The sequence below is a fragment of the Cynara cardunculus genome, assembly GCF_001531365.2.
Source record: "Cynara cardunculus var. scolymus isolate 2C chromosome LG 3, CcrdV1, whole genome shotgun sequence".
NCBI lineage: Eukaryota > Viridiplantae > Streptophyta > Magnoliopsida > Asterales > Asteraceae > Cynara > Cynara cardunculus.
The window spans coordinates 27777108-27782370 of NC_037530.1; the positions used below are offsets into that span (position 1 = coordinate 27777108).

General features: G+C 28.9%; 1 long non-coding RNA gene across 1 annotated transcript; it reads left to right on the top strand.

The window, feature by feature from the left end:
• The first annotated feature begins 222 nt into the window (after positions 1 to 222).
• LOC112508451 lies at positions 223 to 1333 on the top strand. Its single transcript, XR_003068761.1, has 2 exons — positions 223 to 491; positions 1077 to 1333. It is a non-coding gene; the product is annotated as an uncharacterized LOC112508451 (long non-coding RNA).
• Positions 1334 to 5263: the final 3930 nt, after the last annotated feature.

Sequence of the window (5263 nt, forward strand, 5' to 3'; positions counted from 1 at the left end):
AAGAGTTTTAAGAGATTTTAAGAGTTTTAAGAGTTTTTAAGAGTTTTTAAGAGTTTTAGCCAAATGCTTTATAAGATAGTATAGATAATAGATAACAATGAATGCAATTGACATAAAAATCAATCATTACCTATACCATATTAAAAACGAGAAGTTATAGTTTTTCATAAAAAACTTAAGAGGTGCAAAATCTGATGCTAGATGAACAACTCTTAAAGCAGCTTTTTTATTTCAAGATGCGGTTGTCTTTCAAGAGTACTAAATTTTTATGTCCAGTGTGCAACTTGTTTAAGCCGTGTGAACACCAACGCCGACACCCACGCCCACGATCCCTGCCCTCTCTGCTTCCCACTTTCAGTAATATCTCTAAATGCCTTCCTATCTAGGTTGGGATGAAATCCCTATTCCTACTCTCTCTGTTTCCTCTTCTCTTCCTTTATTTTTGCTGGTTTTGGTGGTTCTCTCCTTGGCTATGATGTCTGCATCCTCTGGTCAGTTTATCTCTCCCCTTTTTTTTGTTTTTTCTACTAACACAATAGCTCACCGACTACGAGAATTGAAACCCGATGTTCGATAAGATTTCTATGACTGAGGCGAAGGGCATCTTGCTCGGCCTTACATGTGTGTGTGATTTAGTTTAATTGTTCATAATTTTTCCGTCAGGTTGAATGATAAACCATTTTTTTTCACATGGCTTAGCTCTTTCGAAAGATGAACCGAAACTCCCATGTTTCTAGGTTTGCGAGTTTATTATTTACTCTGGCATGCTTTATTAAAAATGAGTAAGTTAGAGTTTTAAGCATTTCATTGTCTCTTATGATTATTGATTCTCAATCGTTTCAGTCAATTTTAGGAGGTTTACTATCTCTATTAAAAGTATAAACTAGGGTTTATTGTCTGAAATGAACTTGATGGTTGTTTAGATTAGTAACTGAGACCTTTTGGTCAGGGATCTAACTTATTTAAAATAATTACGGGTTATAGCCAATAAACAAGTCATTTAGTTAAATTTGACAAACAAGACTTATCAACTTCATTAACATCTTTTCTTTTGTGATGTATATGGTGATTTCCAGGTGGACATTTCCTTCGGTCGCTTTCTATTTTGGGGTATGAAATGTAAATATTTTGGGGTATGGACGATAGCATGCATTCTGTCACCACCATTCTCCGTTTTGTCGATGTGGTCTGAATCGCCCGGTAAGTTGTGCGCTACAAAGTTGTCTCCTGTCTCAGTTACTTCTTTTTTAAGAAATGGGGCAATTTTTTAAGATAAAAATAACTTTACCGTGCATGTCCATAGTATCGTATCAATCATTTTTTTACTTTTTCCTTTTGAACTACATTTAACTTTCTTCTGAAGCAACGTCTTATTTCTCACTTTTTTATTTGCTTAGTGGCTTAGCTACAAATATGCACGTATTTCCACGTTCCAGATAGCTTTGGATATATTCCAACATTTCGTCATGCATTTGTTTCGTAACCTCTAGGAACTAGGATATCAGATAATATTGCAATATGCTATGCTTAAGGTTCAGAGATATGTCTTTTAGAGTTTTAACGATTCATTAAACTACGATGCAACGTTAATGCTTACAGCTTACTGTTTTGCATCGAATGTTCTTTCCAACAGTCGTTGGAAAGTAAGTGGGCACCATGCTTGAAGTTCTTTTGGCAAGACACTTCTGATACCGTCTAAAGAGGACTACCCATATATTTGTTGACAGAGTTTGCTTTATTCTATTAAGATACAAATATAAAAGGTATTTAATGATTATGTTTTATTTTGTCGTCCTTGAATCGTTCATATTACGCTTTTACTTCATTTTCTCAAAACCTTTTTGCAAGCTGAGAGTATTCACATAAACAACTTCTCTACTCCTCTGTGTAGAAGTAAGGTTCGCGTAATTGTTGCCCATGCTGATTGTTACTTTCGCTACTCTGGGTTTGTTCCAAATGCTTGAACTCATGGGATTAATAATTACCTGTACGTATTTAGAAATGACCATTTGATGATACAATACCAAGATCCTAAAGGTTATATTCTCTTTTCTTGAACTCATCATGATGCATTTTGATCAGGGACAGACCCAAGAATTTTTTGATACGGTGGCACCATATAAAGCAGTTACATCTTCTAGAACAAAACGGTTGCACCTTTCACGAACCTAATGTCTTTTACCTTACCACGGATGAACAATACGGTGACACATGCCACCCCACTTGTAATTGATGCATAGAAACTTGTATTTTAATGTTGATTTCTTTGTTTTGACTCCGTCAAAAGGGTACCATTTTCATAGATACTCAAAGGCTACCATTGTCCTTTTTATTTCAATTTTCATATCATTAAATAGGATCTATATGATGAAAAAATGTATGAAGTGAAATCAGAGTATAGAAAATATTGATTATATATTTTTATTTCTATTTGGTCATTATATGAGTTTGGAATTTTAGATTGCAAAAAAGATGTCAAATAATTGTGTTGTAAATTAGGCAAATTTTAGTTGCATCTCTAATTTATGTTATATGCTTAAATCATGAAACATATAAATTTATTATGTTTACTATCTATACTATATTATAAAGCATTTAGCAAAAACTTTTAAGAACCATTTTTCATGAATGAATTACTGTTTATTGATATATATATATATATATATATATATATATATTACTTACAATTCAAGATTACAAGTAAATTGTGCTTAAGTACAACTTATTAAAGCTCAATGTTTAAATTTGTGTAACTAAGTGCAAAAAAAATAATCAAATACAAGATAAACATCTAATTTTAAATATAAAAAATCTGAAATATAATTAGGATAATCATTGAGTTCTAACAGAAAACTTGATTATTATATGTATAAAAACTTTTATTTATTAAACCTAAATTAAATTACTTCGTTACGTTAAATTAAATTATAATAAAAAATTAGAATTAAAAAAAATTACACAAAACAAGAACTTTTAAATAATTAATTTGATACTAATATCGATATAATTTTTTCAAAATTTTATGATATTTTATTCAAAAATAAAAACATTATCGTTTTCTCAAAACCAGATAAAACCGTATTATATAGACATAGATAAAGAATAAACCGAAACGTTGAAATCGGGATGTGTCTCGATGCATTGCATGAGTACCCTTCTACTATTATTAAAGCATTTCCTTCAAATTCTTAAAATCTAAAAAATTCAAACTCTTTCACGATGTCTTATCTTACCGTATTTCTTATGGATGATTTTACTTTGGACAAAATGTAACAAAGTTCCAAATTTTCTTATTTTATATCTATCTTGTCCCGAACTAACTGTTCTTGTAACATTTGATAATGTACATATCTGATTACTAAAAGATTTTGAAATGCTTATGAAAGAGTTGCAGAGAACTGATGATAAACTTGGCATTGACATATCAAACGTTACATTAAATAATTTTCTTTACATTTGTTACATTAAATGGAAAATAAAAAATAAAAAAAAACTTTGTTTGTTTGTTACACTACATATGAACTGATTCGAACTTTGTTGCATTTTTAATACATTTTGTCATATAGTTTTGAATTTGTTCAAATATGAACTTCTGTTTTAAATTACAAGTTGTAAGAAATACAAACCATTGATGCACCAAATACGATATTGAAAGCTAAAAACAATCTAGGCCAATCGATTATTATCTAATCTGCCACATACAACCATAAAATTAACATCGAGAGGTAAAAAATAGAACAAAACATGAGACATTATTGTCGTTTCGAGTTAGCGGTTTCGGTTTTGATTTCGATTTCAAGACAGGGCCGTCCCTGGAGGAGGGCGGGCCGGGCGTACGCCCAGGGCCCTTAAAAATTAGGGGCCCAAATTTTTTTAATATATATAATAATAGTGCAAAAAAAATAGTAAATAGAAGACACATAAAAAAAATTAGTATCCAATATGACAAGAAAAAACTTTTGTACTACATTAACTATTAAAAACCCATACATGTATGAATTAAATATATTGGAGGAAAAAAAATACATAAAGAGGTTAATCTGTCGTTCATTATATAATATTATTTAATGTTTTTCTAAGTTTTTTTTTCTTTCTAAAACCAACGTCTAAAACTCTTTGTTTCGAGAACTTTGATATATTCTCCATAATTTATCTCTCATCGACTCTTTTGATTGTTCCATTTTCATGTGAATTCTATTTTTATATTAGAATATGATTGATTTTCTTGTTATTAGCTAAGAAAACCCTCATCTTTTGAAAAATTACCAACCATATAAGACGGCACAACTTAAATTTATATTTAGAATAATAAAACTATAATTGTTTTTTAATAGTTGTTCTTTATTATCTAATATTGAGTCTATAAATCTTATCTATTATTTTATCTCTAAAAGAAGAATAAGATATCAAACTATCATCAACATGAGTTTTTTAATTTATAAATTGATGATTCCAGAAAAGTTTGTTTTAACACTAACTCTATGTTCTTGAGTCTTTTTTTACGTAGAAAAGAGAGGAAAGTGATGGGAGGAGAAAAATATTTTGTTCTCGATATTTTTTCAAGAAAAGGAAAATAAAAAATTATATCAAAACTTATTTTTATTTCATTATTTTTTCTTTCTCTTTTCTTTATTAAAAACACAAATAAAAAACTTTATTTTCCTTCTTTCCTTTCATTTTTCTTTTCCTTTCTCATTATTTCTTTCCTTCCCAAATTCGAAAACATACTATAAAAGTTTAAAATGATGTTAATTTTCTCAAATTCGAAAACATAATATAATAGTTTAAAATGATGTTAATCTTCTCAAATTCGAAAACATAATGCAAAAGTTTAAAATAGTGTTAATCTTCCCAAATTCGAAAACATAAAATAAAAGTTTAAAATGTTGTTAATCTTCCCAAATTTAAAAATATAATATAAAAGTTTAAAATGTTGTTAATCTTTCCAAATTCGAAAATATAATATAAAAGTTTAAAATGTCGTTAATCTTCTCAAATTCGAAAACACAATATAAAAGTTTAAAATGATGTTAAAAAACATTAACATGAGATAACCAACTTGTTTACATTGTTTTACATAGTGTCATTCGGAAATAAGAAGAATCCACTTTATGACCCCAAATGATATCATTCTATGTACCACAAGTATATCATAAGATGTTTTTGATGATGAAACAAATTACTGATACTACATAAAAATGTTCTAGTAGATAATATTAATTTAAAAATGAGTATTGATTGATTTTGCGTCCAGAAATAATCG